General features: G+C 57.3%; 2 protein-coding genes across 3 annotated transcripts in view; one reads left to right on the forward strand and one right to left on the reverse strand.

The window, feature by feature from the left end:
- Nucleotides 1-1,491, reverse strand: part of LOC142465050 (zinc finger protein 219-like) — a 39,689-nt gene extending 38,198 nt beyond the window's left edge. The window contains exon 1 of one of the 2 annotated variants that reach the window (XM_075568931.1): nucleotides 826-1,491. The gene's annotated coding sequence lies outside the window, so the exon portion shown is untranslated. Of the gene's footprint in view, nucleotides 42-825 lie in introns of those variants that run through there. The other variant, XM_075568932.1, reaches the window with a different exon arrangement.
- TPPP2 (tubulin polymerization promoting protein family member 2) overlaps nucleotides 1-18,317 on the forward strand; it is a 112,757-nt gene that overhangs the window by 63,567 nt on the left and 30,873 nt on the right. The gene's annotated exons all lie outside the window — the stretch shown is intronic.

Here is an 18,317-nt window from a genome sequence, read left to right on the forward strand (position 1 = left end):
CAGTGGCCCCTTCTCCTTCTCTCTCCTCCTCCCCCCCCCCCCCTGCCTCTCAATACAAAGACCCTCTCATTCCCCTAACCCTCCCTCCTTTATTCTTACATTCCCCCCTTCCTCCTCCCCTGCCCGGCCAGAGCGAGAGAAAAACACTCGCACTAAGAGGGAAAAAAAGTTGCCATATCTTCCCAGAAATGTTCCATGTTGTGAATCCGGGCACTCTCCCTCGCTCCCTGTGTCACTGTCTCTTCCTGTCTCTCTCTCTCTCCCTTCCCCTGTCTCTCTCTTCCTTCCTTCCCCTGTCTCCCTCCCTCTCTCCCTTATTCTGCATGTTCACACTTGTCTCTGTTCCCTCTCTCTGCTCCCATCTTTCCTTCCCCCTTTTTCCCTGCCTCTCTCTCTCTCCGTAAGTCTCTCTCTTCCTCACTCTCACCTCCCTCAACCTTTCTCTCCCTCTCTCTACCTCACTCCCTTTCTCCGCCCCCTCTCCACTTCTCTCTGTCTCCCTCTTTTTCCTCTCTCCCTTCTTCCCTTCCTACGCCCTCCCTCCCTCTCTCTCTCTCCCCCCCTCCCCTCCTCTCCCCTCTACACCTGCTAAGTTTTTTTTCCTTCTAATATTTCATTTTTTTTGTCCGCTCTCTTCTCCCCCCCCTAAAAAAACCACACACAAAAAAAACCACTGCCCCCCCCCGCCCCAAATCTCCCCCCTCCCCAACCCCCTGCTCCGTCCACCCACCCTGCACCCAACGCCAGGCTCCGACCCGCAAAAAAAAAAAAAAACCCCCAGAAAATAAATGAATAAGAGCAGAAAAGTATGTGTGTTATACTCACACTCCCGGCAGAGAAGAGATTATCTGCTCCCGACGTCAGCGTTACGTGTTCCGTGAAGAATTAAACCCATGGCAGGGCCAGCGAGATGCCTCTTTGTGCTTTTCATGCGTGCTGCAATTTGCATTTTCTAAGGGCCTTTCATCAAGCAGGCGATCTCAGGGAGGGTTACACAAAAGCAGCTCAAATCCCCGCCACAAAAATGGATGCCCCCCCCCTCCTCCTCCTCCTCTCCTCCTCCTCTATCTCTCTCCTTTCACTCGCTGCCTCTCTCTCTCCCTCTCTCCCTCTCTTTTTATAGCACAATCCCTCTTTCTTTCACTGTCTGTATCTCCCTCTCTCTCTCCCTCTCTCCTTCTGTCTCTCTTCCTGTCTGCCTATTGATTAATTTCTCCCCTGTCTGTCAACACTGCTCTGTCTCTCTCTGTGTGTGGGGTGTTTTTTTCTTCTTACTCTGTCATCCCTCTCTCACTCTTTCTGTGACTCTCTTCATCTTTTCACTCTCTCTCCCTTTGCTTTTTCTCTCACTCTCTTGACTTTTTTCCCCCACTGTCTCTCTCTTTTGATCTTTCTTTCTCTCTCTCGCGCTATACTTTTCTTTGGATGAACTCACTTTTCAGTGGCTCTCTCTTCATCTCACATTCCCCGTGCTTCCTTTCTGTCCCTATCTTTCTCTCCTGACCCTTCTCCTCTATCTCGCCCCCTGTCAGAGTCTGTCTCTTACTCCTGAGCTCTGTCTCTTCCCCATCTCTCTATCCTCTTTCTCTCTCTCAACCTCACTTTATGCCTCTGTATTCTATCTCTCACACTCTCCTCCTCTCACCTGTGGTCTGTCTCTCGGTTCTGTCCCCTTGTGTCTCTTTCACCTGTTGTCTGACACTCTCCTCAACCTCTGTCGCTCTGCTCTCCACTTGTGTCTCACCTGTTCTCTGACTCTCTCTTCTCACTCTCTTTCCTCTCACCTCTGCTCTGTCTCGTTCCTCACCCCATGTCTCTCATGCCTGTCCTCTATCTCCCCTTCTGTCTCTCACACCTGTTCACTCTCCCTCTGTCTCTTCTCTCCCACCTCTACCTACCTCTCTCTCCTCTCCCCGCCTGTCTCTCACATCTCCCCCCTCGTTTCTCTCCTCTCCTCCTGTCTCTCACCTCTTTCTCACAGCCCGTCTCTTTCTCTGTCACTTTGCTTCTACCTGTCACTGATACCTTCTGTAATCTCTTTTTCTCTTGTATGATCTCTTTCACCTTGTCTATCACTTGTTTGCCTCTCTTCCCCCTCTCTCTTCAGCTATAATTTCTTCCTGCTTTTCCTCCTCACATCTTTGTGAGGACTCAATTTATTGATCAGCAGATAATGAGGACACAGTCTGAATGATGAACAGAGAGAGGAGAGAGAGAGAGACCTCTCACCTTACACACAGACACGAACCTCTCATACACCCAGACACGCACCTCTCATACACCCCCAGACACGCACCTCTCATACACCCAGACACGCACCTCTCATAAACCCCCAGACACGCACCTCTCATAAACCCCCACACACGCACCTCTCATACACCCAGACACGCATCTCTCGTACACCCCCAGACACGCACCTCTCATACATCTAGACACGCACCTCTCATACCCCCCCAGACACGCACCTCTCATAAACCCCCACACACGCACCTCTCATACACCCCCAGACACGCACCTCTCATACACCCAGACACGCACCTCTCATACACCCAGACACGCACCTCTCATACACCCAGACACGCACCTCTCATACACCCAGACACGCACCTCTCATACACCCAGACACGCACCTCTCATACACCCAGACACGCACCTCTCATACACCCAGACACGCACCTCTCATACACTCCCAGACACGCACCTCTCATACACCCCCAGACACGCACCTCTCATACACCCACACACGCACCTCTCATACACCCCCAGACACGCACCTCTCATACACCCCCAGACACGCACCTCTCATACCCCCAGACACGCACCTCTCATACACCCAGACACGCATCTCTCATACACCCAGACACGCACCTCTCATACACCCCCAGACACGCACCTCTCATACACCCACACACGCACCTCTCATACACCCCCAGACACGCACCTCTCATACACCCTCAGACACGCACCTCTCATACACCCTCAGACACGCACCTCTCATACACCCCCAGACACGCACCTCTCATACACCCCCAGACACGCACCTCTCATACACCCCCAGACACGCACCTCTCATACACCCCCAGACACGCACCTCTCATACACCCCCAGACACGCACCTCTCATACACCCAGACACGCACCTCTCATACACCCAGACACGCACCTCTCATACACCCAGACACGCACCTCTCATACACCCCCAGACACGCACCTCTCATACACCCCCAGACACGCACCTCTCATTCACCCCCACACACGCACCTCTCATACACCCCCAGACACGCACCTCTCATACACCCAGACACGCACCTCTCATACACCCAGACACGCACCTCTCATACACCCCCAGACACGCACCTCTCATACACCCAGACACGCACCTCTAATATACCCAGACACGCACCTCTCATACACCCCCAGACACGCACCTCTTATACACCCCCAGACACGCACCTCTCATACACCCCCAGACACGCACCTCTCATACACCCCCAGACACGCACCTCTCATACACCCCCAGACACGCACCTCTCATACACCCAGACACGCACCTCTCATACACCCCCAGACACGCACCTCTCATACACCCTCAAACACGCACCTCTCATACACCCAGACACGCACCTCTCATACACCCCCAGACACGCACCTCTCATACACCCAGACACGCACCTCTCATACACCCCCAGACACGCACCTCTCATACACCCCCAGACACGCACCTCTCATACACCCAGACACGCACCTCTCATACACCCAGACACGCACCTCTCATACACCCCCAGACACGGACCTCTCACACACCCAGACACGCACCTCTCATACACCCAGACACGCACCTCTCATACACCCCCAGACACGTACCTCTCATACACCCCCACACGCACCTCTCATACACCCACACACGCACCTCTCATACACCCAGACACGCACCTCTCATACACCCCCAGACACGTACCTCTCATACACCCCCACACGCACCTCTCATACACCCAGACACGCACCTCTCATACACCCCCAGACATGCACCTCTCATACACCCCCAGACACGCACCTCTCATACACCCACAGACACGCACCTCTCATACACCCAGACACGCACCTCTCATACACCCCCAGACACGCACCTCTCATACACCCAGACACGCACCTCTCATACACCCAGACACGCACCTCTCATACACCCAGACATGTACCTCTCATACACCCCCAGACACGCACCTCTCTTACACCCCCAGACACGCACCTCTCATACACCCTCAGACACGCACCTCTCATACACCCCCAGACACGCACCTCTCATACACCCACAGACACGCACCTCTCATTCACCCCCACACACGCACCTCTCATACACCCAGACACGCACCTCTCATACACCCCCAGACACGCACCTCTCATACACCCAGACACGCACCTCTCATACACCCAGACACGCACCTCTCATACACCCCCAGACACGCACCTCTCATACACCCAGACACGCACCTCTCATACACTCCCAGACACGCACCTCTCATACACCCAGACACGCACCTCTCATACACCCAGACACGCACCTCTCATACCCCCAGACACGCACCTCTCATACACCCCCAGACACGCACCTCTCATACACCCAGACACGCACCTCTCATACACCCAGACACGCACCTCTCATACACCCCCAGACACGCACCTCTCATACAGCCCCAGACACGCACCTCTCATACACCCCCAGACACGCACCTCTCATACACCCAGACACGCACCTCTCATACACCCCCAGACACGCACCTCTCATACATCCAGACACGCACCTCTCATACACCCAGACACGCACCTCTCATACACCCCCAGACACGCACCTCTCATACACCCAGACACGGACCTCTCATACACCCAGACACGTACCTCTCATACACCCCCAGACATGCACCTCTCATACACCCAGACACGCACCCCCCAGACACGCACCTCTCATACACCCAGACACGCACCTCTCATACCCCCAGACACGCACCCCCCAGACACGCACCTCTCATACACACAGACACGCACCTCTCATACCCCCAGACACGCACCCCCCAGACACGCACCTCTCATACACCCCCAGACACGCACCTCTCATACCCCCAGACACGCACGCACCTCTCATACCCCCAGACACGCACCCCCCAGACACGCACCTCTCATTCACCCCCAGACACGCACCTCTCATACACCCCCAGACACGCACCTCTCATACACCCAGACACGCACCTCTCATACACCCCCAGACACGCACCTCTCATACACCCAGACACGCACCTCTCATACACCCAGACACGCACCTCTCATACACCCAGACACGCACCTCTCATACATCCAGACACGCACCTCTCATACCCCCAGACACGCACCTCTCATACACCCCCAGACACGCACCTCTCATACACCCAGACACGCACCTCTCATACACCCAGACACGCACCTCTCATACACCCCCAGACACGCACCTCTCATACACCCCCAGACACGCACCTCTCATACACCCCCAGACACGCACCTCTCATACACCCAGACACGCACCTCTCATACACCCCCAGACACGCACCTCTCATACATCCAGACACGCACCTCTCATACACCCAGACACGCACCTCTCATACACCCCCAGACACGCACCTCTCATACACCCAGACACGCACCTCTCATACACCCCCAGACACGGACCTCTCACGCACCTCTCATACACCCCCAGACACGTACCTCTCATACACCCCCACACGCACCTCTCATACACCCACACACGCACCTCTCATACACCCAGACACGCACCTCTCATACACCCCCAGACACGTACCTCTCATACACCCCCACACGCACCTCTCATACACCCAGACACGCACCTCTCATACACCCCCAGACATGCACCTCTCATACACCCCCAGACACACACCTCTCATACACCCACAGACACGCACCTCTCATACACCCAGACACGCACCTCTCATACACCCCCAGACACGCACCTCTCATACACCCAGACACGCACCTCTCATACACCCAGACACGTACCTCTCATACACCCCCAGACACGCACCTCTCTTACACCCCCAGACACGCACCTCTCATACACCCCCAGACACGCACCTCTCATTCACCCCCACACACGCACCTCTCATACACCCAGACACGCACCTCTCATACACCCAGACACGCACCTCTCATACACCCCCAGACACGTACCTCTCATACACCCCCACACGCACCTCTCATACACCCACACACGCACCTCTCATACACCCAGACACGCACCTCTCGTACACCCCCAGACACGTACATCTCATACACCCCCACACGCACCTCTCATACACCCAGACACGCACCTCTCATACACCCCCAGACATGCACCTCTCATACACCCCCAGACACGCACCTCTCATACACCCACAGACACGCACCTCTCATACACCCAGACACGCACCTCTCATACACCCCCAGACACGCACCTCTCATACACCCAGACACGCACCTCTCATACACCCAGACACGCACCTCTCATACACCCCCAGACACGCACCTCTCATACACCCACACACGCACCTCTCATACACCCCCAGACACGCACCTCTCATACACCCTCAGACACGCACCTCTCATACACCCTCAGACACGCACCTCTCATACACCCCCAGACACGCACCTCTCATACACCCCCAGACACGCACCTCTCATACACCCCCAGACACGCACCTCTCATACACCCCCAGACACGCACCTCTCATACACCCCCAGACACGCACCTCTCATACACCCAGACACGCACCTCTCATACACCCAGACACGCACCTCTCATACACCCAGACACGCACCTCTCATACACCCCCAGACACGCACCTCTCATACACCCCCAGACACGCACCTCTCATTCACCCCCACACACGCACCTCTCATACACCCCCAGACACGCACCTCTCATACACCCAGACACGCACCTCTCATACACCCAGACACGCACCTCTCATACACCCCCAGACACGCACCTCTCATACACCCAGACACGCACCTCTAATATACCCAGACACGCACCTCTCATACACCCCCAGACACGCACCTCTCATACACCCCCAGACACGCACCTCTCATACACCCCCAGACACGCACCTCTCATACACCCCCAGACACGCACCTCTCATACACCCCCAGACACGCACCTCTCATACACCCCCAGACACGCACCTCTCATACACCCAGACACGCACCTCTCATACACCCCCAGACACGCACCTCTCATACACCCTCAAACACGCACCTCTCATACACCCAGACACGCACCTCTCATACACCCCCAGACACGCACCTCTCATACACCCAGACACGCACCTCTCATACACCCCCAGACACGCACCTCTCATACACCCCCAGACACGCACCTCTCATACACCCAGACACGCACCTCTCATACACCCAGACACGCACCTCTCATACACCCCCAGACACGGACCTCTCACACACCCAGACACGCACCTCTCATACACCCCCAGACACGCACCTCTCATACCCCCCCAGACACGCACCTCTCATACCCCCCCAGACACGCACCTCTCATACACCCAGACACGCACCTCTCATACACCCAGACACGCACCTCTCATACACCCCCAGACACGTACCTCTCATACACCCCCACACGCACCTCTCATACACCCACACACGCACCTCTCATACACCCAGACACGCACCTCTCATACACCCCCAGACACGTACCTCTCATACACCCCCACACGCACCTCTCATACACCCAGACACGCACCTCTCATACACCCCCAGACATGCACCTCTCATACACCCCCAGACACACACCTCTCATACACCCACAGACACGCACCTCTCATACACCCAGACACGCACCTCTCATACACCCAGACACGCACCTCTCATACACCCAGACATGTACCTCTCATACACCCCCAGACACGCACCTCTCTTACACCCCCAGACACGCACCTCTCATACACCCTCAGACACGCACCTCTCATACACCCCCAGACACGCACCTCTCATACACCCCCAGACACGCACCTCTCATTCACCCCCACACACGCACCTCTCATACACCCAGACACGCACCTCTCATACACCCCCAGACACGCACCTCTCATACACCCAGACACGCACCTCTCATACACCCAGACACGCACCTCTCATACACCCCCAGACACGCACCTCTCATACACCCAGACACGCACCTCTCATACACTCCCAGACACGCACCTCTCATACACCCAGACACGCACCTCTCATACCCCCAGACACGCACCTCTCATACACCCCCAGACACGCACCTCTCATACACCCAGACACGCACCTCTCATACACCCAGACACGCACCTCTCATACACCCCCAGACACGCACCTCTCATACACCCCCAGACACGCACCTCTCATACACCCCCAGACACGCACCTCTCATACACCCAGACACGCACCTCTCATACACCCCCAGACACGCACCTCTCATACATCCAGACACGCACCTCTCATACACCCAGACACGCACCTCTCATACACCCCCAGACACGCACCTCTCATACACCCAGACACGGACCTCTCATACACCCAGACACGTACCTCTCATACACCCCCAGACATGCACCTCTCATACACCCAGACACGCACCCCCCAGACACGCACCTCTCATACACCCAGACACGCACCTCTCATACCCCCAGACACGCACCCCCCAGACACGCACCTCTCATACACACAGACACGCACCTCTCATACCCCCAGACACGCACCTCTCATACACCCCCAGACACGCACCTCTCATACCCCCAGACACGCACGCACCTCTCATACCCCCAGACACGCACCCCCCAGACACGCACCTCTCATACACCCCCAGACACGCACCTCTCATACACCCCCAGACACGCACCTCTCATACACCCAGACACGCACCCCCCAGACACGCACCTCTCATACACCCCCAGACACGCACCTCTCATACACCCAGACACGCACCTCTCATACACCCAGACACGCACCTCTCATACACCCAGACACGCACCTCTCATACATCCAGACACGCACCTCTCATACCCCCAGACACGCACCTCTCATACACCCCCAGACACGCACCTCTCATACACCCAGACACGCACGTCTCATACACCCAGACACGCACCTCTCATACACCCCCAGACACGCACCTCTCATACACCCCCAGACACGCACCTCTCATACACCCCCAGACACGCACCTCTCATACACCCAGACACGCACCTCTCATACACCCCCAGACACGCACGTCTCATACATCCAGACACGCACCTCTCATACACCCAGACACGCACCTCTCATACACCCCCAGACACGCACCTCTCATACACCCAGACACGCACCTCTCATACACCCCCAGACACGGACCTCTCACACACCCAGACACGCACCTCTCATACACCCCCAGACACGTACCTCTCATACACCCCCACACGCACCTCTCATACACCCACACACGCACCTCTCATACACCCAGACACGCACCTCTCCTACACCCCCAGACACGTACCTCTCATACACCCCCACACGCACCTCTCATACACCCAGACACGCACCTCTCATACACCCCCAGACATGCACCTCTCATACACCCCCAGACACACACCTCTCATACACCCACAGACACGCACCTCTCATACACCCAGACACGCACCTCTCATACACCCCCAGACACGCACCTCTCATACACCCAGACACGCACCTCTCATACACCCAGACACGTACCTCTCATACACCCCCAGACACGCACCTCTCTTACACCCCCAGACACGCACCTCTCATACACCCTCAGACACGCACCTCTCATACACCCCCAGACACGCACCTCTCATACACCCCCAGACACGCACCTCTCATACACCCCCAGACACGCACCTCTCATTCACCCCCACACACGCACCTCTCATACACCCAGACACGCACCTCTCATACACCCCCAGACACGCACCTCTCATACACCCCCAGACACGCACCTCTCATACACCCAGACACGCACCTCTCATACACCCAGACACGCACCTCTCATACACCCCCAGACACGCACCTCTCATACACCCAGACACGCACCTCTCATACACTCCCAGACACGCACCTCTCATACACCCAGACACGCACCTCTCATACCCCCAGACACGCACCTCTCATACACCCCCAGACACGCACCTCTCATACACCCAGACACGCACCTCTCATACACCCAGACACGCACCTCTCATACACCCAGACACGCACCTCTCATACACCCCCAGACACGCACCTCTCATACACCCCCAGACACGCACCTCTCATACACCCCCAGACACGCACCTCTCATACACCCAGACACGCACCTCTCATACACCCCCAGACACGCACCTCTCATACACCCCCAGACACGCACCTCTCATACACCCAGACACGCACCTCTCATACACCCAGACACGCACCTCTCATACACCCCCAGACACGGACCTCTCACACACCCAGACACGCACCTCTCATACACCCCCAGACACGCACCTCTCATACCCCCCCAGACACGCACCTCTCATACCCCCCCAGACACGCACCTCTCATACACCCAGACACGCACCTCTCATACACCCAGACACGCACCTCTCATACACCCCCAGACACGTACCTCTCATACACCCCCACACGCACCTCTCATACACCCACACACGCACCTCTCATACACCCAGACACGCACCTCTCATACACCCCCAGACACGTACCTCTCATACACCCCCACACGCACCTCTCATACACCCAGACACGCACCTCTCATACACCCCCAGAAATGCACCTCTCATACACCCCCAGACACACACCTCTCATACACCCACAGACACGCACCTCTCATACACCCAGACACGCACCTCTCATACACCCCCAGACACGCACCTCTCATACACCCAGACACGCACCTCTCATACACCCAGACACGTACCTCTCATACACCCCCAGACACGCACCTCTCTTACACCCCCAGACACGCACCTCTCATACACCCTCAGACACGCACCTCTCATACACCCCCAGACACGCACCTCTCATACACCCCCAGACACGCACCTCTCATTCACCCCCACACACGCACCTCTCATACACCCAGACACGCACCTCTCATACACCCCCAGACACGCACCTCTCATACACCCAGACACGCACCTCTCATACACCCAGACACGCACCTCTCATACACCCCCAGACACGCACCTCTCATACACCCAGACACGCACCTCTCATACACTCCCAGACACGCACCTCTCATACACCCAGACACGCACCTCTCATACCCCCAGACACGCACCTCTCATACACCCCCAGACACGCACCTCTCATACACCCAGACACGCACCTCTCATACACCCAGACACGCACCTCTCATACACCCCCAGACACGCACCTCTCATACACCCCCAGACACGCACCTCTCATACACCCCCAGACACGCACCTCTCATACACCCAGACACGCACCTCTCATACACCCCCAGACACGCACCTCTCATACACCCCCAGACACGCACCTCTCATACACCCAGACACGGACCTCTCATACACCCAGACACGTACCTCTCATACACCCCCAGACATGCACCTCTCATACACCCAGACACGCACCCCCCCAGACACGCACCTCTCATACACCCAGACACGCACCTCTCATACACCCAGACACGCACCTCTCATACCCCCAGACACGCACCCCCCAGACACGCACCTCTCATACACACAGACACGCACCTCTCATACCCCCAGACACGCACACCCCAGACACGCACCTCTCATACACCCCCAGACACGCACCTCTCATACCCCCAGACACGCACGCACCTCTCATACCCCCAGACACGCACCCCCCAGACACGCACCTCTCATACACCCCCAGACACGCACCTCTCATACACCCCCAGACACGCACCTCTCATACACCCAGACACGCACCCCCCAGACACGCACCTCTCATACACCCCCAGACACGCACCTCTCATACACCCAGACACGCACCTCTCATACACCCAGACACGCACCTCTCATACACCCAGACACGCACCTCTCATACATCCAGACACGCACCTCTCATACCCCCAGACACGCACCTCTCATACACCCCCAGACACGCACCTCTCATACACCCAGACACGCACCTCTCATACACCCAGACACGCACCTCTCATACACCCCCAGACACGCACCTCTCATACACCCCCAGACACGCACCTCTCATACACCCCCAGACACGCACCTCTCATACACCCAGACACGCACCTCTCATACACCCCCAGACACGCACCTCTCATACATCCAGACACGCACCTCTCATACACCCAGACACGCACCTCTCATACACCCCCAGACACGCACCTCTCATACACCCAGACACGCACCTCTCATACCCCCAGACACGGACCTCTCACACACCCAGACACGCACCTCTCATACACCCCCAGACACGTACCTCTCATACACCCCCACACGCACCTCTCATACACCCACACACGCACCTCTCATACACCCAGACACGCACCTCTCATACACCCCCAGACACGTACCTCTCATACACCCCCACACGCACCTCTCATACACCCAGACACGCACCTCTCATACACCCCCAGACACGTACCTCTCATACACCCCCACACGCACCTCTCATACACCCAGACACGCACCTCTCATACACCCCCAGACACGCACCTCTCATACACCCCCAGACACGCACCTCTCATACACCCCCAGACACGCACCTCTCATACACCCAGACACGCACCTCTCATACACCCCCAGACATGTACCTCTCATACACCCCCACACGCACCTCTCATACACCCAGACACACACCTCTCATACACCCACAGACACGCACCTCTCATACACCCAGACACGCACCTCTCATACACCCCCAGACACGCACCTCTCATACACCCAGACACGCACCTCTCATACACCCAGACACGTACCTCTCATACACCCCCAGACACGCACCTCTCTTACACCCCCAGACACGCACCTCTCATACACCCTCAGACACGCACCTCTCATACACCCCCAGACACGCACCTCTCATACACCCCCAGACACGCACCTCTCATTCACCCCCACACACGCACCTCTCATACACCCAGACACGCACCTCTCATACACCCCCAGACACGCACCTCTCATACACCCAGACACGCACCTCTCATACACCCCCAGACACGCACCTCTCATACACCCAGACACGCACCTCTCATACACCCAGACACGCACCTCTCATACACCCCCAGACACGCACCTCTCATACACCCAGACACGCACCTCTCATACACTCCCAGACACGCACCTCTCATACACCCAGACACGCACCTCTCATACACTCCCAGACACGCACCTCTCATACACCCAGACACGCACCTCTCATACCCCCAGACACGCACCTCTCATACACCCCCAGACACGCACCTCTCATACACCCAGACACGCACCTCTCATACACCCAGACACGCACCTCTCATACACCCCCAGACACGCACCTCTCATACACCCCCAGACACGCACCTCTCATACACCCCCAGACACGCACCTCTCATACACCCAGACACGCACCTCTCATACACCCCCAGACACGCACCTCTCATACACCCCCAGACACGCACCTCTCATACACCCAGACACGCACCTCTCATACACCCAGACACGCACCTCTCATACACCCCCAGACACGGACCTCTCACACACCCAGACACGCACCTCTCATACACCCCCAGACACGCACCTCTCATACCCCCCCAGACACGCACCTCTCATACCCCCCCAGACACGCACCTCTCATACACCCAGACACGCACCTCTCATACACCCAGACACGCACCTCTCATACACCCCCAGACACGTACCTCTCATACACCCCCACACGCACCTCTCATACACCCACACACGCACCTCTCATACACCCAGACACGCACCTCTCATACACCCCCAGACACGTACCTCTCATACACCCCCACACGCACCTCTCATACACCCAGACACGCACCTCTCATACACCCCCAGAAATGCACCTCTCATACACCCCCAGACACACACCTCTCATACACCCACAGACACGCACCTCTCATACACCCAGACACGCACCTCTCATACACCCCCAGACACGCACCTCTCATACACCCAGACACGCACCTCTCATACACCCAGACACGTACCTCTCATACACCCCCAGACACGCACCTCTCTTACACCCCCAGACACGCACCTCTCATACACCCTCAGACACGCACCTCTCATACACCCCCAGACACGCACCTCTCATACACCCCCAGACACGCACCTCTCATTCACCCCCACACACGCACCTCTCATACACCCAGACACGCACCTCTCATACACCCCCAGACACGCACCTCTCATACACCCAGACACGCACCTCTCATACACCCAGACACGCACCTCTCATACACCCCCAGACACGCACCTCTCATACACCCAGACACGCACCTCTCATACACTCCCAGACACGCACCTCTCATACACCCAGACACGCACCTCTCATACCCCCAGACACGCACCTCTCATACACCCCCAGACACGCACCTCTCATACACCCAGACACGCACCTCTCATACACCCAGACACGCACCTCTCATACACCCCCAGACACGCACCTCTCATACACCCCCAGACACGCACCTCTCATACACCCCCAGACACGCACCTCTCATACACCCAGACACGCACCTCTCATACACCCCCAGACACGCACCTCTCATACACCCCCAGACACGCACCTCTCATACACCCAGACACGGACCTCTCATACACCCAGACACGTACCTCTCATACACCCCCAGACATGCACCTCTCATACACCCAGACACGCACCCCCCCAGACACGCACCTCTCATACACCCAGACACGCACCTCTCATACACCCAGACACGCACCTCTCATACCCCCAGACACGCACCCCCCAGACACGCACCTCTCATACACACAGAGATGCACCTCTCATACCCCCAGACACGCACACCCCAGACACGCACCTCTCATACACCCCCAGACACGCACCTCTCATACCCCCAGACACGCACGCACCTCTCATACCCCCAGACACGCACCCCCCAGACACGCACCTCTCATACACCCCCAGACACGCACCTCTCATACACCCCCAGACACGCACCTCTCATACACCCAGACACGCACCCCCCAGACACGCACCTCTCATACACCCCCAGACACGCACCTCTCATACTGTACACCCAGACACGCACCTCTCATACACCCAGACACGCACCTCTCATACACCCAGACACGCACCTCTCATACATCCAGACACGCACCTCTCATACCCCCAGACACGCACCTCTCATACACCCCCAGACACGCACCTCTCATACACCCAGACACGCACCTCTCATACACCCAGACACGCACCTCTCATACACCCCCAGACACGCACCTCTCATACACCCCCAGACACGCACCTCTCATACACCCCCAGACACGCACCTCTCATACACCCAGACACGCACCTCTCATACACCCCCAGACACGCACCTCTCATACATCCAGACACGCACCTCTCATACACCCAGACACGCACCTCTCATACACCCCCAGACACGCACCTCTCATACACCCAGACACGCACCTCTCATACCCCCAGACACGGACCTCTCACACACCCAGACACGCACCTCTCATACACCCCCAGACACGTACCTCTCATACACCCCCACACGCACCTCTCATACACCCACACACGCACCTCTCATACACCCAGACACGCACCTCTCATACACCCCCAGACACGTACCTCTCATACACCCCCACACGCACCTCTCATACACCCAGACACGCACCTCTCATACACCCCCAGACACGTACCTCTCATACACCCCCACACGCACCTCTCATACACCCAGACACGCACCTCTCATACACCCCCAGACACGCACCTCTCATACACCCCCAGACACGCACCTCTCATACACCCCCAGACACGCACCTCTCATACACCCAGACACGCACCTCTCATACACCCCCAGACATGTACCTCTCATACACCCCCACACGCACCTCTCATACACCCAGACACACACCTCTCATACACCCACAGACACGCACCTCTCATACACCCAGACACGCACCTCTCATACACCCCCAGACACGCACCTCTCATACACCCAGACACGCACCTCTCATACACCCAGACACGTACCTCTCATACACCCCCAGACACGCACCTCTCTTACACCCCCAGACACGCACCTCTCATACACCCTCAGACACGCACCTCTCATACACCCCCAGACACGCACCTCTCATACACCCCCAGACACGCACCTCTCATTCACCCCCACACACGCACCTCTCATACACCCAGACACGCACCTCTCATACACCCCCAGACACGCACCTCTCATACACCCAGACACGCACCTCTCATACACCCCCAGACACGCACCTCTCATACACCCAGACACGCACCTCTCATACACCCAGACACGCACCTCTCATACACCCCCAGACACGCACCTCTCATACACCCAGACACGCACCTCTCATACACTCCCAGACACGCACCTCTCATACACCCAGACACGCACCTCTCATACCCCCAGACACGCACCTCTCATACACCCCCAGACACGCACCTCTCATACACCCAGACACGCACCTCTCATACACCCAGACACGCACCTCTCATACACCCCCAGACACGCACCTCTCATACACCCCCAGACACGCACCTCTCATACACCCCCAGACACGCACCTCTCATACACCCAGACACGCACCTCTCATACACCCCCAGACACGCACCTCTCATACATCCAGACACGCACCTCTCATACACCCAGACACGCACCTCTCATACACCCCCAGACACGCACCTCTCATACACCCAGACACGGACCTCTCATACACCCAGACACGTACCTCTCATACACCCCCAGACATGCACCTCTCATACACCCAGACACGCACCCCCCAGACACGCACCTCTCATACACCCAGACACGCACCTCTCATACCCCCAGACACGCACCCCCCAGACACGCACCTCTCATACACACAGACACGCACCTCTCATACCCCCAGACACGCACCTCTCATACACCCCCAGACACGCACCTCTCATACCCCCAGACACGCACGCACCTCTCATACCCCCAGACACGCACCCCCCAGACACGCACCTCTCATACACCCCCAGACACGCACCTCTCATACACCCCCAGACACGCACCTCTCATACACCCAGACACGCACCCCCCAGACACGCACCTCTCATACACCCCCAGACACGCACCTCTCATACACCCAGACACGCACCTCTCATACACCCAGACACGCACCTCTCATACACCTAGACACGCACCTCTCATACATCCAGACACGCACCTCTCATACCCCCAGACACGCACCTCTCATACACCCCCAGACACGCACCTCTCATACACCCAGACACGCACGTCTCATACACCCAGACACGCACCTCTCATACACCCCCAGACACGCACCTCTCATACACCCCCAGACACGCACCTCTCATACACCCCCAGACACGCACCTCTCATACACCCAGACACGCACCTCTCATACACCCCCAGACACGCACGTCTCATACATCCAGACACGCACCTCTCATACACCCAGACACGCACCTCTCATACACCCCCAGACACGCACCTCTCATACACCCAGACACGCACCTCTCATACACCCCCAGACACGGACCTCTCACACACCCAGACACGCACCTCTCATACACCCCCAGACACGTACCTCTCATACACCCCCACACGCACCTCTCATACACCCACACACGCACCTCTCATACACCCAGACACGCACCTCTCCTACACCCCCAGACACGTACCTCTCATACACCCCCACACGCACCTCTCATACACCCAGACACGCACCTCTCATACACCCCCAGACATGCACCTCTCATACACCCCCAGACACACACCTCTCATACACCCACAGACACGCACCTCTCATACACCCAGACACGCACCTCTCATACACCCCCAGACACGCACCTCTCATACACCCAGACACGCACCTCTCATACACCCAGACACGTACCTCTCATACACCCCCAGACACGCACCTCTCTTACACCCCCAGACACGCACCTCTCATACACCCTCAGACACGCACCTCTCATACACCCCCAGACACGCACCTCTCATACACCCCCAGACACGCACCTCTCATACACCCCCAGACACGCACCTCTCATTCACCCCCACACACGCACCTCTCATACACCCAGACACGCACCTCTCATACACCCCCAGACACGCAC

The sequence above is a fragment of the Ascaphus truei genome, chromosome 13, assembly GCF_040206685.1.
Source record: "Ascaphus truei isolate aAscTru1 chromosome 13, aAscTru1.hap1, whole genome shotgun sequence".
NCBI classification, from domain to species: Eukaryota; Metazoa; Chordata; class Amphibia; order Anura; family Ascaphidae; genus Ascaphus; species Ascaphus truei.